The sequence below is a fragment of the Aquila chrysaetos genome, chromosome 8 (assembly GCF_900496995.4).
Source record: "Aquila chrysaetos chrysaetos chromosome 8, bAquChr1.4, whole genome shotgun sequence".
NCBI lineage: Eukaryota > Metazoa > Chordata > Aves > Accipitriformes > Accipitridae > Aquila > Aquila chrysaetos.
In genome coordinates this window covers 37430269-37457620 of record NC_044011.1, presented here as the reverse complement: position 1 = coordinate 37457620, position 27352 = coordinate 37430269, and the positions used below count along the sequence as shown (strand labels likewise).

Here is a 27352-nt window from a genome sequence, read left to right as displayed (position 1 = left end):
GAATACAATACATTATCAGGGAGTGAGATACATGTGTACAAAGGGTATTTACTCGTAGGAGGTTAAAGATACCGCACAAAGAAAGCCAGCAGTGCAAGGGTACCCTGTTAACTAGTGATGGATGAACCACCAAAAGAAGAAAGGTCTGAAAGCGGTGAGCCGATAACACCTTCCAGGCCTTATCTGAGCCCATGGGTACCTCCTGGAGGTGCAACCACCAGGACTTGCCAGCAGAGCAGTGGGTTTCTGAGGTCTCAGCACAAAGCAGAAGGCTTGGTGCAACTAGTGATGACCACCCGGGATTGGGGTGGCACCAGGTCCGCCTGCACCTCTTGGGCTGCCATACAAACCAAAGTGCCCGCATGGGTTTGTGACCACTCCAAGGCAGTGATGAACATGGTCTCTGCAAGTCATTTGGGTGCCTTGGGACATTTTAGTCCTCTGCTGTCTGCCTGTGGTGATGTCCTCCTCTCAAACCAGCAAGAAAAGGGCTTGGAGAAAGGCAGGGGACCAGCCTGCATGGTGGGAGCAGAGGGACAGGCTGGGATGAGCCTGACACAGCAACTTCTTAATAAAAAAAAAACCCAAACCACAGTTATATCCCATTTGTCCACCAATGACCTTAGTTAAACCAGTGCAAGTTTCTTAATTCAGAGGCAGCCTAAGCCTTTAAAAACTGTTGACTTTCCAGAAAAGCAGGAAGCGGGTAAACACAGCAATTGGCTGCTCTTTCTACTGCCCACATGTCACCATAAGGCAGGGGAAAAAAAATTCTATTAGGCTTTTATTTAACATGAATTTGAATGTATTCCAGGTCACTGATCACATAAGCAATCATGATATGGGTAATAAAGAAGTTCCTACCATACCTTTATTTGCTTTCTACCTGTAATAAATCTTTATCACACACCGTGCTGATTGCAAGAGTATCACTTCCTTCCCCCCCCCCCCGGTCTTTTTTTACAGAGCAGCAAAAAAATAACTCGATACATCTGCAAGCACACCCCAAACCCTCTGCTTTGCCACGCTGCTGAATAGCTCAGGCTAGGAGAGCACCCTGGGTCACGGTTATTTCCCAAAAGGCTGCTGACGAGGCCGGGGCGGGTGGGGATGTTGCAACACCCAGGGTGACTTTCCCCAGGTCCTTCAGCTGGACCGTGACAACCCTGCGCAGAGCTCAGCGTGCCTCCTCACAGCTCGCCTCACAAGCCGTGCCCATCCCTGGTCCCTCTGGACCCTCCTCTCCAGCTTCTCCATACCCTCCGTCAGGGACACGGATCCTGGAATGAGGCAGAACATCCCCCCCCGTGGGGGTTGGCAGCATCATGCCCCCCCGCCCAGCTCGGTGTCTCCCTCTTTGCCTTCACCTGCAAGAAGCGGTGGGTGCTGCAGGAGCTGCACCCAGCTCGTGCAGGTACCGACACACACAGGCAAGTCCTTTCACATGCGTTGGGAAGTGAAAGCCAGCCACACGCTCCCCCAGCTCTGCCTGCACCAGAGGCAAAGCGCAGTTTTGCTGGAGGATGTTTTGCATTACCTCTCCGTGCCCTCCTGAGGACTGGCTTTGCAAAGAAGAGTCACCCTTGTCCCAAACGAGCTGGGTAGAGATGGGTTCAAACCCAGAAAGGCCCCAGGAACCTCCCCAGGGACTCCGGCTGGGGACAGGGACCAAGCCCCCTTAGTGCCCACAAGCATATAAACTGTCATGGGACAAAGCCGAGAAAACCCCACTCAGAGGGTCTATAGTCACAGGGAACCCAAGAAGAGAGGGGTGATACTTAAAACTGTATCAGCAACCGTTCTACAAGAAGGAAAAATTGGATCTGCTTCATCTTTGCGTGATGCTGGGAAATGTTAAACTGCAAACTTTCTTGGGAAGTGATCACTAAAATGGTTTTATAAAAGATCCAAGTGATGACCCTATGCTAGAGCAGCCCAACACACCCCAGACCCAAGCTTTCCTCCACCAGGAGACTTTCCCCTTCCCATAAACCAAAAGCAGCGGGTCGAAGCAAAATTTAGTCAACAGACTTTCAGAGTCCATCTGATGAAGTGAAGGATTTACAGAGGGAAGAGAACCTGGCACCCACCTCTGTCAAAAGTGCACAGGAGTGAGGTCATGATAGTATTAGAATACAGTCGCGTCACAGATTAGAAAGTGCTTGGCAGAAAAATGAAGAAAGCGAATGGATGGGCACATTTCAGTGGGCTGGAAGATGACAAGCACGTTGCTGCTAAGTTCCGTACCAGCAGCGTGCATCTGTGGTGAGCTGTGGCATAGGCAACGGTAAGATGAGGTCTGCAGCGAGCAGGCTTCTTGTGTTACACTGCACAAGGAAAGGTGGAGGAGCATGTCTTCAACAGGTAGTCACCAAAAACAGTTTAATGGCTGCTAGAATAAAGAAGAACAAAAATATATAAGAAAAAATTCCTAACTAGAAAAAAAAAAAACCAGAGACTGCAACTGTTTAGCTTTGAGAGGGGGCGAAGGAAGGGTTAAACTCTACCTGTGCATCTGTTACAGATGGCAAACCAGAGATTTATCTTGGGCCTCTCCAAACACAGAAATAGGGGGGTAGTCGCTGACACTGGATGGAAATGAGTCTGTAGTGGATAAAAGGAAGTGACTGGGGGGGGGGCGGTTCCCGCTCTGATAATACTGGTAAAAGTAATTTCTATGAATTCTCTCATCAATCCAAAAAACTTACTGTAATTCATAAAAATATCAGACATTGCACTCACTAACAAAGCATCCACAGTCTTGTTAGAAACAACAGTTTCCCAAACTCAGGAATATTCAGCTCTTCAAAAACTGTGCTAAGAACTCAAAAGCCAGAAGTTATGACAAACCACTCCTGTAGATTCTTTTAAATTTTTGCTGGAAAACAGAAAGCTCCAACACCAACAGACTTGGTTTGAGAAGAGAATTGCTTTTAAGCGTCTCCTTCAAGCTTGACTTCCAGGTTGGGAAGGCTCGCAGGGGGAAGCTGTTGGCAGCAGACCCCATCAGGGATGGCACTGGGCTCGGGCTCTGGTCTCCTCAGTTTCCAATGCCCAGAGGTGGAACGTGCCCCCGGCACCCCCGGCTTTAATAGACCCGGAGATCTGGGCTGTCTTGAAGGGGCCAACACCTGCGCACGCAGGACAGAATCTTGCCAGACTCTGTGTCACCATTTCTAACTCCTTCAGCACACACGACCCAAGCAGTTTCCCCACTCTTCCCAGCATTGCGCTTTCCGGATCCCATTTTCCCTTGGCCCCTGTTGCTTAATCTGTCTCATTTGGATGATTTGCATCCAAATCTCCACAATTTTGTCCTTTCGTTCTCAAGCACACAATGTTAGTTCCTACTAATGCAAGGGCATCAATCGCCTTCATCTTTTCCTATTTAATGATATTTATCCACCATCGCATGGGAGAGAAATTGGCTGCAGCTCAATTTGGCAAAATAAATTGGTACCAGTTCAAGCATAATCTCCCTAAATACACAGATTTTAATTTCCCCCCTAAGTGAACTATGTTGCATCTGCAATCATTGTCCTTGGTACGAAATCTGGACACTGGTTTCACACTCCTGCATTTTTCACTGTTTGTAGAAATCCACTTTCTGCCTGAACTGTCTTCTTGCTCGGCGCCATCGGGCATTTGACCTCCAACGCTATTGCAAGGGCAGGTTTGCAGACGCACGGTCGCTCTGCCAGAGCCTCCTGACGGTGCCATCCAGTAGCTGAACCACGGTAACTTTTTGCTTATACAACTTTAATCCACTTTATGCTTAAGTCACTTGATCTGAGACAACGGACACTACCACCATCGGGTTACCCCATGCTTGCCATAGGCTGCGACCGGTCTCAGGGATGCTTACCAGCGCTCGGCTGGCACACGGGACCTTGCCAGGCTCACTGCGCGTTTGCCGCAAAGGCTCAACACAAGCCCGAAGAAAACTATTGGACCTTGCAGATTTGAAACCTCCTCCCTCTGGGGGAGTCATCCCATTTTTGGGGGTCAACCTTTTCTCCACAACGATAAAACTGAGGGAGCTCCAGCTGCGCGACCAGCCTCTGCATTGCACGGCCAACCCCCTATCATCCCATTGCATTTGGCAGCCCCCTAAAGCTGAAGCCCTCGGGGGTCCGCGGGAGCCCGGGCCTGCGTGAATTAGTATAGCCCCTCTCCTGCCATTTGCTGGCAGAGACAGTGGAGGCTGCCATCCGGATTACCGGCCCCTGAAAGGCTGCAAATCCCTCCTTTGGAAAGGCAGGATGCTTTACTCCTCCTTCAAGGGCCTGAAGAGGAGGCAGCATTTAAATTCAATAGCACAGCTTGGGTACGATTTCACCCCTGTTGTTGTTAATTGCTTGAATATCAGACAGGCTGATATAGTGATTATTTGTAGACATTTATACCATCCCAGGCCTTCCTTTTTATAACTTTATTTCATTTTCTGCTGTTTACTCAAAGTACCTTTATCATCGCACGCTGATAGTCTGTTCTTTATTGCCCCACCGTGATTGCAAGGAGTCTGAGCATAGTGCAATAACACACATATATAAATATTTGAACAGGAAAAGAAAGTCTGTCCGACTTGCGCTATGGAAGGAATAAATTAAAACAAATAACACCACTAGAGGGACCTTCACTCTGAACGGCAGGACCGGGGAGGTCACACACAGGGTCCGAGGTGTGACTCCCAGCAAGCGATGGCAGAACCCCCCAGGACCCCCGTGCCCAGCGGCTGCCCAGCCCAGACCCCTTCCCTTCTCCCCCCAGCGACGTGCTGCTCCAGGCTTACTAGAAACCGCAATTGCAGCACCCCGCATATGTTTGCAGGACTTTGTGTTTGCTGAGGATCACGAAAATAATTCCACTTGAGCACAATAAACGCGTTTTGTTTTTGCAGTTAAAGACCCGAGTAGTTTTAATTAGTTTACTCGGGTCTTTTGCATTCGGTCCCCACGCAGCGTTGCGGGTTCAAAGAAGAGCCTTTCTGTGTGTTTTCCCTTTTCTTTTCTTTTCTCTGTCTCTCTCTCTTTTAACGCTGCGTGTGAATAGTTGAAGACAGGAGCGAAAGACGCTGGACTTAGAAAGTAAAATCTCCAGGAAGGAAAAATGGAGGCAAACACAGGAGCTAATTTAGGCAGGCATAGCTGGTGTTGTTTGTGGTTGTCCCTGACAGCGCTGCTGACTCGAAAGCACCTGTGTTTGCTCACTAGCTTTCCCCAATCTGCTAGAAAATGGCCCAAGCATGTCACATGGCAGCGAGATAGTCCAAGCGCCATGGGAATAAAAAAGCCTGAGCTTTTAGCGGAGTTAATCATTAATGCGCCTTTTCTTTGTCCCATTCAGGAGTGCTGACAAGCGCTTTGATATTTCATATTTGCCATCAGGTCAGTGGCAGCCATACCCAGGTACTAATGAACAGCCTGGCTCACGCCTCCCCGTTTCATTGCCCGCCTGCCGGCTGCAGATTTCCTTTCACCTGCCCTCAACTCCCTGTGCATATGCCTATGTGCGTGCATACCCCCGTGCACGTACATATATAACCTCTTTCCCAGCTGGGTCAGGCTCCCAGTAGGTCCAAGCCCATACAGAAGAGCTCCCGTGATTTTCACACCAGCAAGCGTGCAGCTTCCTCTGCTCCAGCCTCAGACTCTTTCGTCCTTCCTTTGGGATAAAATATGGGGCTAGCACATTTGAGACGTCAGCCAGCCCTGAGCAGGCAGCTCCTCCGCTCCATATTGGTCATCTGAATACAGCGCTTTGTATTTCTTAGCAGCTGTCAATTTGTGTGTGTGCGTGCGCTTTGGGGTTGAGCAAATAATCCCTCACGAATAATGTATGGATGGGGAGGAATGCAGACTGCCTCGCTCCTCTTCTCTCCTCCCCCCGGTGTCACCAAGGGGCTTGAATATTTTCTGCATTGCATTTCTTTCTCCAAATTGTTTGCCGAGGGCCTGATTCTTCCAGGTGTTGGGGGAAGCAGGGCACGGGTTTTAAGACCTCACCTCTTCAGGACGTGGTTTAAGGGGAGAGTGAATGGTCTCCCCTCCTGGGCACACTGATAAAGGCACCAGTAGCTGGTTCTGCTTTCTCTGGCTTAGCAAAGAAAATGCATTTGTTTGTGCCAGTTTTGAACAGAAACCCCCATTCCACAGCGTAAAGGACAGGTAGGTCCCCAGGCCCCCATAAAGCTGCTGGGAGAAGGTGATTTGTGCCAGCTTAAACGAGAATCACAGTCAAACTTCAAGGTGCTTGAACTTTTCCCTTGACTCCGTCAAACCCTGACAGCACGCTTTGCTCATCAGCCCCGAAAGCAGAGCCTGCCAAAACCACATGGCGGTGGAGGGAGAACCACACCAAGGGTCTTTTCAGTGCTTTGTCCCTTCCTCTATACCACCCAGATACGGAAATCCAACTGACACACACACACACACACACACACACACACACACACACACACACACACACCACCCCCCCGCCCCGAGCTCCCAGCTGGAAAGCTTTCACCCCGAATGCCTTACTGATTCTGCAGCTGACAGCCACCGATGCAATAGCCACACGAACATTAACGGAACAAATGCTTCCTATTAACTGCAGCTGCATGTGAGAAAGCCCTGATATTGCATTTAAACACAGGCAGGTGGGAAAAGCCCTTGCTCAGCCGGAGCATGGATGAGTGCCCCTTTTCCCTCTGCAGTTACTTCCAAGTTCAGACACTCAAGTACTCTTAAGGGTACCACATGCAAGTGTGGTTTTCCTCTAGCACCCCTGCAGATGAAAAGTGTATCAAATGCCAAATCCTATGAGCAATTAAATTATTCCTCAGCTTTTTGGTCCCTTGTTGCTGAGACATGCTACCTGCATGCCTCTTGGTCTCAGAGGGCTGTCTATGGAAGCTGAATGGAGCACGGTGGGAAAATACAGTGGGTTCCTCTGTTTGCTCCATGGATTTACATGCTGTTTACCCTGGGGTGCCTGTAGCTGAACTGTTGAAAAGGCAACCAGGGCTTGCAGAGCATCCTCCTGACAAGAGGAGACACGGGAGCTGCACTCAGGAGATGCAAGGCAGCCGAGAAGTGTCTTCTCGAGCAGTTCTTGGCCCAGGGAGCCCTGCCATCACGTTCCTCATGAACTTGGCATGCCCCAAAGCCACCAGAGGAATGTGGGGCTGGGCCACCAGCCCCCCCCCCCCCCCCCCCCCCCCCCCCCCCCGCCATGCCAGGGTTTTTTTTTTTCCACAAAGAGGAAACGCCCTTAAACGTCATACATTTGTAAAGGCCAGCTAATGGTGACTCACAGTGATAAAGTTCCCAAGGACATTGAAAGAGCCTGGATGCATTGTTACCGTGGGCTTCCTATGGGACTGAGCTGTGTCTGGAGAAGTTGCCAAGGTCACCAGTATTCAGAGAGCATCCCACCACTGGCTTAGGTCTCTAGTGCCTCATGGGATGAAACACCTCATGTGATGAGGCACCCACACCATTAATTCTGCAGGTGATGGAGGTGTTGGATGTACCACTGGGCTCAGAAGGGGACTTGTAGGCTTAGGTGAAGGAAGAGCACATGTAAAAACATAAGCATCACCCAGTCTGGGCAGACCAGAGGAACAAATAATCCATACCTGGCCTTTCAGTAGTAACTAATAGATAACTAGAGAAGATTAGGACAGGATGCATGCAGTGATATTTTCCATGAGTGCTTATCCTCACACCTAGAGACCCCAATGGCTGAGAGAGGGGAGAGATTTTATATGCAATAACCCCTGTCAATATAACCAAACCCTTTCTAAACACAGGTACCTATAGTGTCCTGCACACGTACTTCAGATTGAAGTATCCCTGGTGTGAGAGCCCTTATGCCATGGTTTGTGTCACACACATGGGAACACGTTCTCAATTCAGAGCAAGTCCAGGGCAGCACCACGGTCCGCAGCCAGCTTTCCTCAAAACCAGGTAAACATTGCAGCCCCAAGGCCACCGAAAGCTTTGATCGCCACCTTGCCTTTTGAAATATCCAAATAGGTACAGCTATTTTGCAACAGGGGTCTAGCAGAACAGTTATAACAAAGAATGCAACTTAAAACACTCCTGCGTAGCTAAGAGCCAGCTTGCATCCCTTGGAGGCAATAAAACCACGCGTGAGGCTACATTTCAGAGGGCTTTTCTGTCCTTGAGAAATGCCTGCACGCTCACGTCACAGCCAAGGGCTCGTTGGCAACACCAATGAAGTTTAGCACACTCAAAGCCACAGTTCCTGCACCACCAGCTTGTGCATAGAGCTAGGTCAGGATCGGGCCCTTTAGTCACTTGGGCTTATTTACTCCTTTCCTTTTAACTTTTTAAAAACAGCCAATTAAACACGAGGATTTTAAAGTCAGGCCACGGGAAGCACCCAGGCACTACACCCCACAGGGCAGGATGGAGAGCCCTGCCACAGAAGACAAAACCAAAACCTGGCACTAGCTGCTACTCACAGTCCCATCTCCCCCCCTTGGGACCACCACACAAGTACCCACCACTGCTGCGTCCCAGGGGATGAGGATGCCCCGGCCCTCTTTGTACGGTGGGGCTCTCCAGGGTTGGCCAGGAGGAGGGTGGGAAGGGCTGGGCCAGTGTTTACACTCCCTTCTGCAAAATCCCAGCACCGTGGAGGTGGGAAGGGGTCTCTGGCCCTCTGCCTGGCCAGCCTGCAGCTCCCCACATCCTCCTGCCCAAAGCTGGCAGTGGTGTCTGATCTGAAGCTCTTGCTTTGCTCAGTTATTGAGGTGCTGCAGCTTGCTCTGCTCGGAGTTAAAGCTTTCGGAGAGCTAGAGGAAGGATTTTCATTGCTTTCTGTAGGCTTTAGCTTGGAGCCGGCTATGTCTTCCAGCTGAGGTTGCAGAGCTGGGCTCTGCTGCAGGGGAGAGCCATGAGGTTAATGCAAGGCTGGAACAAGGAGCCAATGTGCGTTGCAGGCAGGGACCGGGGCTCGCCATCAAGCTGCTCAGAAACACTGAGAAATGAGTTGGCTGTGGTGTAGGATCAGCCCCCCAGGGAGAAAATCCAGGGTGCTAAAAGGCTCTTTAATCTGGTGGGGAGAAGATAAATGGGAACCAGTCGGCAGGACCAGCTCCCAGGCATACCCACACTGGAAGCGGAGCACAGCTTTCTAGTAGCACAAGTGATTAATGAGCACAGCAGACTAATTATGGTCCTCTCTGGCCACAAAGCTCTAATCTAAGAGGCGTTCTTAATGAACTCCTGAGGCTGCGATTGGCCTTCTAGGGTAAATCACTTACATTTTAACACAGACGTAGGAAACTGCTCTCCGAGTTAGCAACCAAAGCTCATTCATAATTGCTTGTTTAAATATTTTTCCTTCTTCATCGCTGCAGTCAATTTGCCGTGTGCATCCTATGCAGAGGCGAAGCCAGCCAAAAAGGAAGCTTTCCTGGAAAAATAACAAAGGTACTTTCAGCCACAGAAATCCCCATCTCAAATCCAAACAGGGAAGCCTCTGTCCCTTGCCAGTGTAGGCAGGGTTTCCGCCTGCCTGTTATTTGACATAGCAGAAGAGTTAGCTTAGGCAGGGGAAGGGGAAGGGGCCGCTTCTCCTGCTGCGGGGTGGAAATCCTTGTCTTTCTAAGTGCTCTTTCCAAGCTCAAGTCTCGCGCTCCATGCTGACGGGCTATTTATTAGTCCCTGCGTTTCCTTGTGAGGGTGGATAATAGCTGAAGGCAATGCAAACACCTGGGCAGAACAGGCAGCCCCTGCCTGGCAATGGTGTGTTGCATGGAAAAGCCGGGTCACCCCTATTAGCTGCTTCATTTTGAGTGGAGGAATGAAAAGCCTGGCTCCTGAAGCTGGGGGCTCAGTCGCAATCGTCCGGTTGTTTGCAGTGAATGTGTGGTTATTTCATGCAAGTTTGGGGCGCAAAGGGAAGGGATGTGAGGATGTTCAGCTTGCCCCTCCTGCTCGCCCACGCATGGTGCGCTGCATCCAACCTGCCAGAGCAAACCAGGGGCACGCAAGGGAGAGGGGATGTCCTGCCCAGCTCGGGAAGAGACGTGTCCGTAGCATCCTCGGGATCAGTCCCTCAGCACCAAAATGATGCCGAGCCAACAAATGAATCTGAACCCTTCCTAGCATTGTTAATGACCTTCTCGGTGACCCAGAGCCACTTGGTTAACCTCTCATGATAATGAGATAATGAGAGCCTCCGATGGGTAAATATGCAATTACAGGGGCTGCTTCAAGAGGGCAGGGGTGGCCGGGCAGCGGCCGCTGCAGCCCATCACGCGCGCAGGTAGTCCTGGGCACCCTCCAGCTCAATTAATGGGGAAGAAAAGCATCTTTGCTCCCATGGCAAGGCAGGGCAGAAGGAGCCACGCGCTCAGATGAGTGCACAGCAGGTACATCTGAGTGGGTCAGCGGGCCAGGCATGTTTGCTTTCCTATCTTCTATTATTAATAAGGAGCTGGACATTTCCCACAGCACTCATTACAGCCAAGAGAGAGGAGAGGGCGAGTGGCACAGACGTGCTGCAGGAATGCCCTGGTTTTGCTCAAATAAAGGTTTTAAGCTCCTTTCTGCACTGGAAGGAGATGTATGTGACATCACTGAGATCAGGGGGCTTCAGTAACAGGGGGAGTCATGCAGTCACAGCTGCCCCCTCCGTCCCGCAGCACCCTGAGCTGATTCCCACCCGCCTGTTGGGACCTCCAGATCCCCATGTGTCCCCTCACCTTCACCCCACTGAGTCTGGGAAGAAAGGCCTTGGCTCGCTTTCAGGAAACCCAGGCAGGCATCGGTCGTCTTTATGAGTAGCACCAACATTTTCACGGCAGACCCCTTTCAGAGGGCATGTTTCCCAGGCTCAAGAGGATGCAGAGCTGGTGTGTCAATGCTGGGGCATCTCTAGGTGATGCTTGTGACCCTGTCATGAGGCCTGGGCAGTGCAAATAAAACAAGTCAGGTACGGGTTTCGAAAGAACACGGCGCTTGGTGCTTGTGTGGGTCTCAGTGCCACGAGATCCGGCTGCAATCAGAGGTATGACTGACCTTCTGTAACGCTTGCAATGAGGCAAGTCATGGAGAGAGCTCCATCAAGGATGGTTGAGCACCAGGAGACTCCAACATCTTGTTAAAAAGCCTACAGCAGCACACAACATAGCTTAGAGACCCCCCTTGGCACACGGGGGTAGAAGGGACTGGAGCTGGGGGGTCTTTTGTGGGTGCTGACCACCCTCCCTCCCCACCAGGGCGGCTGGCTCCCTGCTGCGCAAACACGGCTGGGCGAGATAAGGTGTGTGTGCACAGCACTCCGCCAGGAATTTGGGGCCCGGCCCCCTGCCACGGCTGCCTTCCCGCCGGCCACCTTTGCCCGGCTCGCTCCCCACACCCTTCCATGCAGCAGGGCTGGCCTTGTGCCCCCTTGCTCTTCAGATAGATACCCATCAGGGTCGCACAGAGGTGCTCCCGCCGCAGCATCCCTGCCACGAGCCGTCGTGCTGGGGTGATGCAGGAGATGACATGGGACACGCAGCTTCCCCCCCCCCAAAAAAGCCGATGAGAACACGAGCGTCCGCAGAGCGGGAGGGAGTCAGGATTCACCACGCCGCGTTTGGTTTTTAGCACGGTAACGGAGATGAGTCACGCTGGCGGCGGGCAAACCCAGAGCCCGGCTTCCCCATCAGCGGCAGAAATGCTTCCTCGCCCTCCCGCTGCCCCGGTGGAGGACTCGGAATAATAAAGGCCGGTTTGTAAAATTAATATAGTGATACCTAGGAGATTAATCTTCCCGATAAGCAGACAGCAGCATGACTGAATAGGCCTGTGGTTCAAACAAAGGTTTCTGTTGAGGACGACCAGGTAAAAGACGGATGGTTTGTTAAACATTGCCAGCATACCTTGCTAGTGCCATTCCCCGGTCACAGCTAATGGCAGCCGGGGCATTGTGCGGCAGATGCAGTTGCTAATTTCAGCCAACTTAAATGCTATTTCTTATCTTTGTTGGTCTTGCGGAGATGAAGGTGGTTTCAGGATTTTGAATGCACTACACTCGTGCATGGAAAACATTCCTGACAGTCTCAAGATGTAAAAAAAAGACCCACCCAGTGTGGCTGGCCAGAGAGGAGCAGAGCGGGGTGTGCTGGCCCAGGGTCTCCCCAGCTTTCACAGCAGAAGCAATTTGGGGGTGGCGGCGCTGCCCTTCGCTTCACCTTCCCCCCCCCTTCCAAATGCATTGGACAAGGTCCAAGGAGTGCCCAAAATGTGTTGAGCAATTTGGACTTTGCCCCAGCCTCTCGACAAGGGTTGTTCGTCCTCCCCAGGTAGCTGCTGCGCCTTTTACCCAGGGGCCCAACCCATGGAGGCAATTCTCCCTAAAAGCTGGAAAAAACCACAGGACCAGAACTGGCTCTGCAGACAAAATCACCCTGCAACCTCTTTCTTATTTCCCCAGCAGTTCTGCAAGCGAAAGTGCTTGCTGGCTCTGCCCAGGGAGGCTTGGACCGCAAAATCAGGGCACATCACATCAACTTCCCTGCTTCTTCATCAACTTCTCTGCTTCTTCCTTCCCAACGTCGCCCACCAGAAATTAAAACACTAAAGAATGGCGTGTCAGGGCCACTCGGGTGCTCTTCAGCATCAATTATCATCACTCCAAAGGTCTCTGCGGCTCGCACCTATGTAAGAGCCCCATCTATTTTGATTTCCACCCAGACGGGGTTTCTGGTGTCGCCCTGTCTGTGCATCCCTCCCTTCCTAACCCTTGAACTCCTTGGCTGGTTTCAATCAGATTTGTCAAGACAATAGCCGTCTGGAAGCTCATTAAGTCCTTAGGGGGGTTTGTGGACATAGGCATCTGTGTGCAGGCAAGAGGCTGGGGGATGGCCGCAGGGTAAAATCCCCACAGCCGGGACTCCTCTTCCTTCCTGGGAGAGCAGGAGCACATCGCCCCACCACCTGAGATGCTCCCCAGGTTTTTCCCCTCACTTTTGGGGGGAGTTTTCCCCCTCCTTTGAATCATTCTCCGTGGTTTTCCCCAAACTGGGCACTTGCAATATCTCTTTTTTGTGTAGCAGGGCAGCCGGTATATCTGGGGAGGATAATTAATGGCATTATAACACTTTTTATTACTCTTTCAGGCATCTTAACAATGCTGAGTCACACCGGGGGATTAGGACAGCTACAGGAATATGAAATCCTTTGCAGGGCTGGGCCAGCAGACTCTGCCAGAGGCAGCAGGCAGGCAGGCAGGCAGGCAGATTTCTGGAGGCTGGGACAAGGCCAGGAGCCGGAGGTGTCTTGTGGGAGGCATCCCTGCCAGGCAGGACCTACCCGGGATAACACAAGTCCAATCATGCGCAGTGTGGGATGTTTCCTGCATTGCACAGTAATGCACAGAAGAGATGCATGACCTGTCCTGACTCCCTTAGGTATTTCCTCTGCACCCCCCTGCACCTCGGGCCAGATCCAGGGTGCCTAAACTTCACACGAGCCCAGTGGTGCCTCCGGCTCAGGCACCTCAGATGCTTGGAGGCAGCCAGTAATTGAACGTAGGCTGTCCAAAAATCCCAGGAAAAAGATTTCTTTTTCCCCAAAGGTTAGTTGATATTATTATTATTATTATTATTATTATTATTATTATTATTATCATTATTATTATTATTATTATTATTATTATTATTATCATCATCATTATCATTATCATTATCATTATCATTATCATTATCATTATGTTACTATTATTGTTATGTTATTATTATTATGTTACTATTATTATTATTATTATTTGTTACTACTATTATTATTATTATTTTGGTATTGGAGCAGAAGCCCCTCAATATGGACATAAATTTAACATTGTTTGCATTTTGTCAGAGGGATTTGACTCCTCCAAAATGGCTGATACCTGTGGCCATCTGCCCCTGGGTGCAAGGGGCTGGGTGATGAGGAGCAATGACCCAGCTCAGCCGTGGCACGGGCTGCTTCCACTTCTCAGCTATTGGCTTCAATTTCTAGTAGGGAAGAGGAGAACGAAGCTTAACTGAACTACGTGCACGTGTATGGACACACATCACAGCCCACTGTTCTGGGCTGGCCAGCTCGTCTCGTGTCATTGTTGCGTGAAGCATCTGTGGTTGGTTAACACCAACACCTCTGGAAGAAAAAAGGAAAGTATCTGACAAGGGTCTTTTCTCCCCGTCTTCTCCACCATTCATCCCAGCTATGCTTCTTGGGGACAGTGGGTGGAGGCAAAGCAATCCGTGCTTGCTCTAGCCCTGCCCCAGCGCCATCTGCAAAGAGGATGCATGGGTTGGCTTGATCATAGAATCATAGAATCGTTTAGGTTGGAAAAGACCTTGAAGATCACCGAGTCCAACCGTCAACGCAACACCCCCATGCCCACTAAACCACGTCCTGAAGTGCCACGTCTACGTGTTTTGATGGCAAAGAGCGGTTGATGCTATTTCAGTACATCCTCTTCATCACGGCCTGCTTCTCCCACCGGTTCCACCACCCATCGCGTTCACAGGTGCTGCCTGAGCCGCAGGGACGAGCCCTCCAGGAGCAAGGCGACCCGAGGAAAGAAGCAGCATGCCCCAGCGCAAGCTCTGCCCTGGCTCGGCGAAGCCTGTCCCCAGCCCCAGGAGAGGGGTCCGCAGGGGCCGGGGCCAGGTCCCAGTAGCCAGCCGGGCTGCGGCCACCCCGGTTTGGCAGGGGAACGAGCCCTGGCATCGTTCGAGCGGTGGTGGAGATGGTGCCTTACGCCAAGGCACCTTATCTCGTGGCAGAGAAACTGGCGGCAGAGCCATGCTGGCAGCGTGTTCCTGCCAGAGGCATTATATTTGCTTTGAAAAAAAGACAGAAGAATTCAATTGCCAAATATATTGTTCCCGTAACTGTAACAGAAATGACTCTGGGTCTTGCCAGGTTACAAAGCTCCTGTTAAGTAGCTCCGGCCGTGTTGCAGTTAATGCCTATTGTTATTGCAGAGCGCCCATGCTCCCGTTCAGGATCAACCCGCTTTGAAGTAGATGAGGCGGGCTCCGCTTTTTCCTCTTTGCTTTTTTTCTTTCTCCCCCCCACCCAAGCCCCAAGTCTATGGTTTAGACTGGAAGCAGAGCCTTCGAAAGTGGTGGGGAAATTCCGCAGGCCTCAACAGACACCCCCCCCCCCCAGAATTCCTGCTGCACAGGCATGACTGGGGGACAAGTAGTGTTGGCTCCAGTTAGAGAAGCTCTGGGGTTGGATTGTTGGGGTTATGTCATATTTTGGGTGACCCAGGGAGGGGTGGAGAGTGCCTGTGCTACCACGAAATGTCAATGCGATGGATGTAGGAGGGTCTGAGAGCTGTCGAGTTTCAGAGCAGGGGCTTAGCCAGGTTGGGCAGTCTGCAGGGGGCCATGGGGATGCTCTCCCCACCCCTCTCCAGGTGAGGAAGACTCCTGAGCCAGGGTTTCTAGTCTCTGCCCTGGGGTGGATCTCCCCTCCAAGCCGTTGCACGCCTGTCCCTTGAGCCCAGGTACCCCTCCTGCACCCAGGGCATCCCTCGGGAAGGAGGTGGGGCAGAGCCGGTCCACGGTCCGCAGCCGAGCCCGCGGACTTTCTCTCTTATGCTCCTTCTCCCAGCTTATGGATTTTATCCAATTTAAATGGCAAGGATTTAAAATGCCACCTGAGTTAAAAGGACCTGATTAAAACCGTAGCCTCATCATATTTCTTAAACATGCAGTTGCATTGCTGTATTTACATTAGTGTCAACTTTAATTTAAATTCTGCATAACTATATTTGCTCCCCTAAATTCATTCGCCAGGAACACAGCGCAAATTACTCTGCACTAACTGCACTTTCTCTTTGTCTATGGCGGAGTGGTTTGGAAATTAGCACCGTAAGTGAGTGGTGGGAAGTGTCATTCCGCCTCTTTAATGTCTCATTAATTAACCCGTCTGGGCCGGGAGCAGGTCGATGCCCGGAGGCGGGCAGGGGCAGAGGGGCTGCCTGGCTGCCGGCCACTGGGATCACTCTGCTTTGCCTGCTTGTAGGGCTGCTCCAGCTGAGCCTCCGGGCTTACTCCTCACCCTTTCGGGTGGTGGGTTGGGCTAGGTTTGGGCAGGTTTGTCCCATCCAAGGGGCTTTAGGGGCTGCTCTGTAGCTGTCGGGTATGAGGTTCAAGCTGTCGATGAAGTGGCAGAGCCTGGGTGCCCTAAAATGAACACCAGCATCAGTTTTTCTTCAGCGCTGTGCCTTCAAAATGGAAATCAAATCGGACTCAATGATCCTTATGGGTCCCTTCCAACTTGAGGTATTCTATGGAATACAAATACAATTAAATAAAATAGAGTACCCCAACCGTAAGGGGTGATAAGGCACTGCTTGGGCATAAAAATACTGCCGCTGTGAAGTCATAAAAACTCTTTTCTTGAGGGATTGCATGGCCAGACACCTCTGGACCGCTATCATTTCCTTGCGATGGGTTCATCCCATCGATGCAGGGCTGCAGCATCCCCGGGCGCAAGGGACAGCCAGGTGCTCGGCAACTTCAGGGACACGTGGGGTCAGCTCTTAAGGCAGCACAGAGACAATAGGAGCCCTCCTGCTTTTCAGCCCGTCCTCCTGACCACCCACCAGGGAAGAAGGGGGGAAAAGTGAAAAAAAAAACAACAAAAAAAAGCCCCATCAGTTTCTCAGATTTTTTGTGACACAAGCAGTGTTTAAACTCGGCGTTTCCTGCAGGTGTGCTCTGTGACTACAAACGTTGAATGTGATCTCAGCCAGGCAGGCATTTTCTTTAGTCCTCAGCGTTTTGCCTTTTCACCTCGTAAAACCCTTTCAAGCTAAATAAACCTTATTACAACAGAACCGCACGGTGCTGCCCGGCTCCCAAAACCAACAGCCTGGGGTAGGACAAAGAGTAAAAATAGCAAAGCATCCCCATCGGCATCAGCGCTTAGCTCAGACAGTAAGACCAGCCTGCGCCGTAGCGTCCGACCTTGCTATGTATTTATTTTTAATTACAGCATTTGCCTGCCCGATCAGCAATGACATTGTTAAAGCAAAACAAGTGGTGGCCTGGGCGGATTAGAGGAGGGAGGGTGATCTTCAGGGACGCCGGGCACAGGGAGGGAAGGGGAATGGAGGCAGCTGCCTGAATGCAGCAGGACCTGCCCCTGCAAGGATATTGCCATCAGCGCTTGCCATCGCTTATATCCAGGTCGGAGGAGATAGATCCCACCGCTGCACTGCAAGGACAATGCATGCTTATGCTAGTAAAACACTCGAGGCTGGTTGTGCCTTATAGAAATGTGAAATAGGATATTTTGTAGCTCTGTGTCTCCAGCCCGCGATGGCAATGTCCTTTATCTTTCGGAGCATGGCACTTCTGCAGCTGGGACTGCTTGCCCTGAACGAGGATGCGATTGCATGCGTGCGCGTAGGGGTGGACGGGGACAGACGCAAGGACACGCGTGCAAGGGTGCACGGCTGGTGCCTTGGTTTCTTTCCCAGCCGAGCAGCCCGGTGTGACTCGGTGGGAGAAGGGAGACCTGAGCAGGGGACATAGTGGCAACGGTGGCTGCCCCGAAAGGGTTTCCTAGCCATCCGCGAAGAAGCAAAAGCAAGCTGTGGGGGCTGAATTGCCCCTGAGCATTGGCGAGTGGCCCCGGGGGCGAATACAGCATCCGATACACCGGGGAGAGCGTTTTGTGGGTGGAAATACAGTAAAGGGGACGCGAGATTTGGGTGGATAAGTAGAAGGCCTGACTTAGCCGCGACGCCGCAGCTGTGCTCTTATCTGGCCGGAGGAAGAGGCTGAACAACAAAAGGGGCTAAGAAGCCGGGTTGATGCATGGGAAAGCCATTGGCCGAGCATTGTGGCTGCCCTTCTGCTGAGCAAATAGTTCAAACTGTTCATTCCCATCTCCTATTCTCTCCCTGGTACATTGTTTGTGTCCTTGCATTTCATTCTGCGAGGAAGATTGCTCTCTGGGCCTATAAGCAAACAGTCCAGAAAAGAGCCAACTATCCTCTCCTTTTCCCTGGAGAACTAGCATTTTTATTTCAGCTCCAAGCTGTCAAAGAGCTGGAGAGTTTATGTCAGTATCCTGAATTAATTGCTTTAAGCTGGAGCAGCCTATACCAGCCACCAAATGTCCAGAAGATGTTTATTAATAATGTTTCCTCTAGGTTTTTTGGTGGTTTTTTTGTTCCAAGCTGTGCTCTCACATACAGTGCCCTCTATTCACCGCCGAGGCGGCGCGCCTGACGCCGGGCGAGGGTGGCGAAATGAAAGCCGCTTATAGGGAATTAATAAAAGCTCCCGAGGTATTGTCAGCCCCGGCGCTCAACATGTCGGCGCGGCGGGCACGGCCGGCGGCTCGGAAATCTCCCGTTAGGACTTTTCGGGCGACGGGAACGAGAGGAGGAAGATGAATTGCTGGAGGGATCGAGAAGGAGCGAGCCCTTGTTTAAACACAAATATCTTTGGTAATTAACAAAAGTCGCGAGGAAATTACTGATGGAAAAAAAACACATGAAAGGTAAATGGTTTTGTGTTTAAACATGATATATTTTAAAGTGTTTCCCCAGTGTGAAAGTCCCTGTTTAAGGGAATGAAGTAATAAACCAATTTATATACCAATAGAAAGTCGAGATCCTGAGTGCCTTTGTGTAAATTTTCCACTTGACTTTTCATTATCTACCTGAACAAAATCAATCTATATGTATGGGATCAACATGCAATATGAGAGATAAAAGACGAAATAAATGTGCTTTGCATATCCCGCAGATAAAAGCCACCGGGCTCCAGGCGCTGCCTCCTTTCCAGGCAGATGCATTTTAGAAAATAAATCATTTTGCAAAGGAAAAGAGAGCAAAGCGGAGTGGTGCTTCTTAAGTGTTTACTCCCTCGCTTGAAATATTGATCCTGTCAAATGAACAGTGGTTAATAAGTAACTCAGGAAAAATATGCCGTCTCTCTCTTTGCTCCTTGCTGTAGCAAGGACCCATCTCTCGTCCCTCTCCGGCTCCCAGGCAGCAGAGCCCCGGAGCGTCCTCGCTGCAGGCTGGACCTCTGGGCAGCACCCGGACACGCTTGCGGGGCCCTTTGCAGGGTGGAGCAGATTAAAAGGAAGGCGACAGCGGCAGCAGAGTGGGGACAGATCCCCCGCACCCCACAAGCAGCCCTGAAACCTCAGGGCATGTTGGCTTCTCAAGACCTTCCGCATCCCAAACCCCGCCGCACCCCAAACCCTGCCGCACCCAAACCCTGCTGCATCCCAGACCCTGCTGCATCCCAAACTGTGCCACATCCCAAATTCTGCCACATCCCAAATTCTGCCACATCCCAAACCCTGCCATGTCCCAGCCGCCCTTGCTCATTCCTCATGGCCTTGCCTGCAAACAGACATGGCATCCCATCTCATCGGCCGCTTACACACTGAGATGGCTTGCCCTTGCCTCACCCCAGCAGGAGCCATTCCTGACCCAAGATATCCCCGGTTTCATCTGAAGGAAGAGTATTGCTGTCAGGTGGGGGATCAGCTCTACTAAGTTGGGTTAATGTGCAAACCGGAGTAACGTTGCTGGGGTGTGGGAGCAGGTGACACAGTGGAGCACCAGGAAAATGCTCCCAATTTTTATAAAAATGCATCACTGAGTACAGATTTTGCTCAAGCAGCCTCGGCACCTGCAGTGAAAATACCTGTCCCTGCAGTGTTATAACCCAGAGCTCGGAGTGAGTGCCACAACCTGTCGCCGCAGCTTGGGTGCCTTCTCCCTCCACCCACCCCCTTCTCCTCCCCTCTCCCTCTCCTGGGACCTGGCTGGCGCTTGGCTTTTTTCTACAACAAAGCTCATCTGGTTTCATGGATCCCAACATCTTGGAGACCTGGGTAATAGCATCCTCTCTTTTTTTTTTTCTTTTTTTTTTTTTTTTTATGGTTAGGTCAAGAGGCAGGAACTCCTCGTGGGTTTTTTTTCCCTTTAGTAACAGGATATAGAAAAGGTTAAGAGGCACTTCAGCAGATACAACCTCCTCCTGGGCACAGGGGTGTTCTTATTTCTGCGGAAACCCCAGCCCCGTTTCTCCAGCAGCAGAGCCTGTCACCCTGGTTGATGTATTCCTCCTCCTAGCATCCTCGTGCCAGCCCCGCTCAGGCCGACGGGCAGGGAAGCACCTGCCTCCCACTGATTTTATTTCTTTGAGGGTCTCTACATGTTTCCTGGCTCTGGCAGCCGTGCTGTGGGGTTGGACATGGGCATTTTTCCAGGTCAGGCATCGGATTTTTGCCTTTCCTTCTGCAAAAGGCCCTTTCCAGCCTTTTTCCTTCTTCCCCACCTAAAAATCCAGATAGGAGAGAAGAGATGGGGGGAAGGTGGGCAAGGAGATGACACAAAGAGAAAAGCAAGGGCGAGCTGATGACTTTCCAAACCAAAGAATTTGTCAGGATGCTCCCGAGAAGCGTGCTCTGCCATCGGCTCAACATCTGCAGCTATTTTATTAGTTTGCCAGTGATGTCTTGGATAGGACCCAGGGGTGACAGAAAGTCCTGGCAACCCCTTTCGAAATGAGCCTCACCTTCTGCCCCGTGTCCCGCTGCCTTCCCCTGCCAGGGCCGCTGGGTTTGTCCCCCACCATGTCCCAGGCCATCAGCTGGGTTCACGTATCCACACACCCAGCCCTTCCCATGGGACACCCGTTTCCTTGCCACTAGGGATAGAAATATCCATGCCGTGTACAATGAGTTATGTGGTGTGGAGGAAGCGGGGGGAGCTCCAAGGTAGAAAAACTTTGGCATAGGAAGGGGTTTAATCATCACTTTGGGGGTATTTTTGGCTGTCGGAGTTTGTTCTCCTCTCCAAAACCCTTCCTGAGCTAGCTCTTAGCATAGCACCAACGTGCATCCCTCAAAGAGCTCCACAAATTAATTAACTCCTCAACTTTCTCAAGGTGCTGTTATGATTTTTTTTTTTTTTCCCCACTTCCTTGAAGCCTAAAAGGATCCATCCTGGCAAAGCACCTTCTTCAGCTTCCTCCAGGCCCAGGATAATGCTTCTTCCCATTCCTGTCAGGAATTACTGGAGCATGACATAGGTATCGCACACAAGTACAGACACAAAGAGGCAATCGGAGATGGGAATCTGTGGCTTTAATAAGAGACGCATACACGGCAGCAGCAAACTCGGCAAAGCCCAGAAGTTTGCCCCAGCTATCCCTGACACTGATTCCTTGTGCCATTATTAAAATAAATAAAGGAGAGTGAAGGGGAGTGCAAGCACGGGCAGCCAGCGAAACACGGTGCGGCCGCTTTGCTGCATGCAGAAGGCTGTCAGTGACAAGCAAAGCGTTTCAAGGTCTCCGAAATCCTTCAATAGTGAAGCTTTCAGTACTGGGGTGAGAAGTAAAATCAGCACATTTACACTCCTTCTTGCTGTTGGCACTTGGTAGCTGTTTTCGAGCCGCGGAGGGATGAGGCTTATTCTTTTTACTGCTTGTGTGAGTCAAAAAACCTGTAGAAAGCCACTACTTCCCCAGCCAGGAGTGAGCACCTTGCTCTGGCTTTACATGGATGGTGCTGGCAGTGACGGACTGTTTGGCCAGCAGCAAGGATCTGGCTGCAGAAATCCGCAGCAAGCGGTATGTCGAGGGCTTTTCTGCCTCCATGGTTTATAAAAAAACCCCAGCCCCTGGCAGGTGGGGAGGTAGCAGAAGGGACCCACCGCCGTGGTCCTCACCCAGTGCCCATCCCCGTGGCAGCAGGGCTGCCCACAGCCTCATGTGGCTGCTCTGTGCCTTTCCCCTGCCTAGAAAGGGGCTCTGTGGCTGGGGGGAACCAGAGAGGGTGGAGGGGGAGTGAGGTGGGCTGTGAGGAGAGGTGTACTGTTGGCATTGCAGGGGGGAAAGGGAAAGAAAGGGGAAAAAAGGAAAGAAAGGGAAAAAGGGGAAAAGAAAGGGGGAAAAGGGGAAGAAACTGAAGAAATGGAAAGAAAGGGGGGAAAGGGGAAGAAACTGAAAAAATGGAAAGAAAGGGGGGAGAGGGGAAGAAACTGAAAAAAGGGGAAAGAAAGGTGGAAAAGGGGAAGACTGGGAAAAAAGGAAACTGGGAAAAAAAAGTCGAAATAAAGAAAGTGAAAAAAAATAAACTTAAAATTTCTAAAGAATAAAATAATGAAACGAAATGGGTAAAAGAAGAAATTAAAATTAAAAAAGGAAAAAGAATTAAAAAAGGAAATTGTGAAATAAATGAAAGAAAGTAAAGGAAATAAATATAAAAATGTAAAAGAAAGAAGAAAAAATGGAAAGTTAAATTTAATGGAAAAATAAATAAATAAATTAAGGACTAAAAGTCTGCTCGCACCCCGGCAGGGCTGCCGCAGCCCCTTTGCGGGACGCTGCCCGGCGCACCAGCGCACACGCGTGTGCAAACGAACGCCCCCCCCCTCACCCCCGATCCCGGGCGGGGTAGGGTGGGAGCAGACGCCCCCTCCCCGGCCCCGAGCCGCCTCCGCGTCATTTGCGGTTTTTAAAAACTTTTTTCTTTTTTTTTCTCCTTTTTTTTTTTTACATGCAATTTCACGCCCGGCTGCACCTGCAAACATAACGGCCCGCCGGAGCCACCGCCCCCGGCCCCCCCCCGCCGCTGCCGCCGCGCCGAGCCGCTGCCCCGCCGGCAGCCGAGCCCCGCGCTCTCCCGCCGGCTTCCCGGGCCCTTCGGGGGCCCTTTTCGTTAGCCCTGCCCGTGCCGCTGCCGCGGGGGGCCAGGCTCTACGGGCAGCAGCGGCCGAGCACAGCCCTGTCCGTCTTTCCATCCATCCATCCCTCCCTCCATTAAACCAACCATCATCCATTTCTCCATCCATCCTTTCCTCTGTCCATCCACCCATCCATCCATCCACCCGCCAATCCTTCCGTGGATCCCTGCATCCATCCCTCCATCCCTCCATGGATCCCCGCATCCCTCCCTCCATCTCTCCATCCGTTCACCCGCCCAAAAAACCGTCCCGGGCTTGATGCAGCTTTTCCCGTCCTCACGGACCCCATCCGCACCCCCCGGCTCTGCCCGGGTATCCCCCCCTCACCACCCCCACCCCGCTAGGGCTGGGTGGGCGCCCTGTGCCCCCCCCGGTGTCCGCGGCTGCTCAGGTGCACGGCAGAATGGCGGGTCAAGCCTCTCCGACGCCCCAAAAACCCCTCTCCCCGTTGTTTAGAGCCGAGCCCCCGGTTTATAGGGGCGCTCCGCAGACCCTGTGTCTCTGTGTCCGCAGACCGCCCGGGACACAAGTGCTCCTTAAAGAATAATTGGGGGAAAAAACCCTGATTGCCGTGCCCGGCCGCGGCTGCGAGCGGACTTGTTTGTTGGTTTGGAGTTTTTTTTGTTGTTTTGGTGTGGGAGTTTTGGGGTTTTTTTTTCCTTTTGGTTTTTGGTTTTGTTTTGCTTTGCTTTGTTTTGTTTTGTTTTGTTTTGTTTTGTCTTTTTGTTTTTCCCAATAAAAATAACTACCTACCAAATTCACCTTTCCCCCCGGCCGCCCCCCCCCCCCCGTCCCGCCCGGCTCCGTCGGGAACGGATAAATATTGCGCTCGCCACCGTGGGAGCCCGAGACTGAAAAACGACCGCAGCGAGAGCGCGAAAAAAATAAACCCCAACTCCTCTCCTCCCGAAACCCGCCGGCCCCACAGCCCCGGTTTTAGCTCCATTGGCGGCGAAGCTGTCCCGTAAATAACGAGCCGGCAGACTCAGCATCATCCTTTAATATTTACTCTTTTGAAGGTTAGGCAGGGCAGAGGTAACAAACTTTGAACGATTTTTTTTTTTTCCTCCTCCCGTTTTCCATCCTCTTCCCTACCTGGTTTTATGTGGTTTCTGGATTAATCTAGTGCGGAGCAGAAGCGGACTTTCCCCGGCCGAAATATAGGATTAGGACTATTTCTAGAAGAAAGAGGATAGTGTGAACTGCCTTTAGCCTGCAATAGTCTAAAGCAGAATTACAGCTTGTAAAATAGGTCTCCATCAGTTTCCCAGGAGACGAGTTAAGCCCTACTTGGGTGTTCCAGCTCTTTTTAGAACCGGCAATAATTAGACTCATCTCATCCCCCGAGTTGTCCGGTGTTGGGTTTTGGGTTTGGTTTTTTTTTTCGTTTTGTTTTGTTTTGTTTTGTTTTGTTTTTTAAGATCATCAATAAACGCACTTTTGCCTACAATCTTGCCGGCGGACGCGGGCTGGGCAGGCACGGCCGGCCGCTGCCCGCACTGCCGTTATCTTGGGGCGGGGGGGAGAGGGCAGCGAGCCCTCCTTTGCCCAGCGTGGCAGCGCCGGGTTTCCCCATCAAACTGCTGGTTGTGCCATCTTCTTTGTGCTTGCATGTCTTTTGAGCCAGCGCTGCATGTCATTAGGGGCCCGAACAATTAAAAGAAGTGCCTTTCCTCCCCCCCGCTTCTCGCGGGTGGGAAGTCAGGAAAATAAATAAAAATTTAAATATATATATATACACATATATATATGAGAATAACTGGGGAAGGCGAGCGGCGGGTCAGGGCTGATTTGGGTGCTCAGGCCGGCGGCTCCCGTCGCCGCGCAGCTGCCCGGACCGCGATCCCCCCCCAGTCCTCCCCCCGCCGCTGCCCGCAGCCTCCCTGTCCGATCCGGCTCAGCCTTCACAAACGCGGGCGGGCGCCGTCGGATGTCACTCGGTCCCCCCCGAAAAATAAAGCTGGGTTGGGGCGGGGGGTTGTTAATGGCCGAAACGGAGCGCTCTGCCCCGCTATTAGCCGGGGAAACGCAAGTCGGGGGCGGGGGGCTTGAGGAGTCTGGGGACGCTCGGCTACAGGGATAGGGGAAAAAATAGGCAGGGGTCGCGGGCAGAGAGGCAGTGTCCGTCCGTCTGTCCGCAGGGAGCGGTGCACCGGGAGAGGGGGACACGGCCCGGCCGCGGGGCTGTCTCGTTAGGGCCGGGGACAGCGCGGCCCCCCACCCCCAACCGGGGCGGGATGCTCCGGGATGCCGCTGGGCCGGAGCTGGGTCCTTCCCTTCCCACTCGCGTCCCCCTCCCCGCGCGGGCGACAGGCGTTTAATGAGAAGTAATTGGCGAGCGCGGAGAGCTGCATTACGAGCGGGCCGGGCTGTTATGAATTATTGAGAGCCCATTAACCGCCGTGCGCCTTCCCCTCTCGACGGGGAGATGGAACCTGTCACAGCAGCGCGGGGCCGGGGACACACGCACCCACGCACCCACCCGCTCCTGCCCTCGCCTTCCCGGGCTCGGGTATCCCGGCCGTCGGCTGCGGCCGGAGCGAGGAGCCGGTCCCGGGGCCGTGTCCCCTCCCAGGGCCCTACAGCCCCCGCGGGAAGGGTCCCGGTGACCGCCGCCCCGCTCCTTCCCAGCGTGGGTCATGCCACTCGTGTCCGTGTCGGGTGCGAGGCGTGGAGAGCGGGCGAACCTCGGGAAGAGCCGCCGTCCCCGCCAAAACTCCCATTTTCCCCTATATCGAGGAAATACGGATGGGGGAAACACCCCCCCCCCCGTTTTTGCCCACGCGGGTGCAGGTAGCCGGGCCGGGTCCTGCCCGCCGGTACCGGCAGCGGCACCGGCAGCGGTGCTTTTCCCGGTGTCACGGACACGGGAGAAATGTCCCTCTGCGGGGGCGGACAAGGCGTGGTGGCTTCCAGCCCGAAACAAAAGAGTGTCACACACCTGAGAAAAAAAACAAAAAAGGAGTGGGGGAGCAGAAGGGAAAAAAAAAAAAAAGGAGTGGGGGGCAATAAAAGAAAAAAGAATTAAAAGAATAAAAAGTAAAAAACGAGGCGCCCGGCTCAGAGGAGCGGGAGAAGGGCGGGAGTCTGGCCCCGCACGTCCCCGTCCCTCCCCCCCCCGAGCCAGCCACAACGACTCACCCCCTCGGCTAGGGGCTTTGGGGCCGAAACGAGCAGAAACGGCGCTCCGAGCCCCCCGGCCCCCGCCGCAACCCGCTCCTGCACGGCCTGCCCCCCCCCAAAAAAAACCCCACCACCCCTTTTCTCCCCTCCCCAGATCGGCACGGCGCTTTTCCCAACTCGGTTGGGAGAGGGGTGGTGGGGTCAGGACCCCCCCCCTCTCCAAAACCCCGTGGAGCATCCATCCCCCCCGCGCCCCGCTCTCCCCGCCGGCTCTAAGGCGAGCTGGGGAGGAGGAGGAGGAGGAGGGAGGGAGGGATAGAAGAGAAGCTGAAGGTGGGAGTTAAAATCGAAGGAGAAGCAGGAGAAGGAGCGGCGGGTGTCACCTACCTGCGCCCCGGCCGCCGGCCCGGCCCGCCGCGCCCCGGCTCTGCCGGAGCTGGAAGCATCCCGGCATTTATTGGAGCTGAAACGGTGCTACTGTTGACTTTAGCACAAAGCAAAGATTTCGCTGCCCGCTAGTTTAAAAATGAATATTTTACCAAGATATCGATCAGCTTTATAAAATTCAGTTAAGCACAATGGCTCAAAAGGAGGGGGGGGGGGAAAGGAAAGGGACGCAATATAATATCTGTGTAAATTTGCTGAAGTATGACGTGGTGTTGAAAGTTTACCCTCCTGGAATTTGGATCTAGATTCCCCCCCCCCCTTTTTTTTTTTTTTTGTTTACTGACTTTGTTTATTCACTGATCACGGTTGCTTAAACCGGCAGGAGAAGAATGCACTTGCAGTAAGGCTGGGGGCGGGCGAGTTGGGGGGGGGGGGGGGAAATGCCAGGGGGTGTAAAGAAAAAGAAATAACGTCTAGCGTGGGGATTCCCCCCCCCCCCCAAGTCCCCACCCTTGCATTTCAGCGTGAAGAAGGCCAGAGGAAGGGGAAAAGAGAACAAAAAATAAATGTATATATGGGGGGGGAAGACCTGCCTCTGGAGCGGGCATCCAAACGGCACCTTGCCGGGCCGGTGCCGGGCCGGAGCAGCGGCCCGGGGGGGGGGGGGGGGGGGGGGGGCGAGGGGGGGGGGGGAGTGAGGGGGGGCAGCGGCACGGCCCGCCGCCCCTCTCCCCAAACCGACGGCACCCCCGCGCCCGTGCTCCTTCCCCGCGGGAGCCTTTTATGTGCTAATGAAACACATTGCATGCCTTAGTTCACAACGTGTGTGTCCTTGCCGTATAGAGACGGACAGATTTCTGGCTGGATCCCTGTTTTGTTTTTGGGACGGTTTTTTTTTTTGGTGGGTTTTTTTTTTTCCCCTCTCCCCCCCCCCCCCCCCGCCCTCTCCCCTTTTCTCTTTCCGCGGACAATGCGGAATTTTAAGAAGGATTTGAATGTTATTTCGGAAAGCAACATCTATGACTGCCGTAAACGCGTGGGAAAAACAACAAGTGGTCGGGAAGACGGGCAGGGTATTTACGGAGGGGAAGGGGGGGGAATAAATGAA

At 52.4% G+C, this 27352-nt stretch overlaps 2 long non-coding RNA genes across 3 annotated transcripts; both read right to left on the bottom strand.

The window, feature by feature from the left end:
- Positions 1-771: 771 nt before the first annotated feature.
- Positions 772-2598, bottom strand: LOC115345190. The gene is made up of 2 exons (XR_003924749.2): positions 2508-2598; positions 772-2389 (listed from the first exon to the last, which is right to left on the bottom strand). It is a non-coding gene; the product is annotated as an uncharacterized LOC115345190 (long non-coding RNA).
- A 10492-nt stretch (positions 2599-13090) lies between these two features.
- LOC115345189 lies at positions 13091-26425 on the bottom strand. Of its 2 annotated transcripts, none has more exons than XR_003924747.2 (3): positions 26245-26425; positions 13894-14141; positions 13091-13315 (listed from the first exon to the last, which is right to left on the bottom strand). It is a non-coding gene; the product is annotated as an uncharacterized LOC115345189 (long non-coding RNA). The 2 variants fall into 2 exon arrangements; XR_003924748.2 differs by having other exon boundaries at positions 13894-13999.
- Positions 26426-27352: the final 927 nt, after the last annotated feature.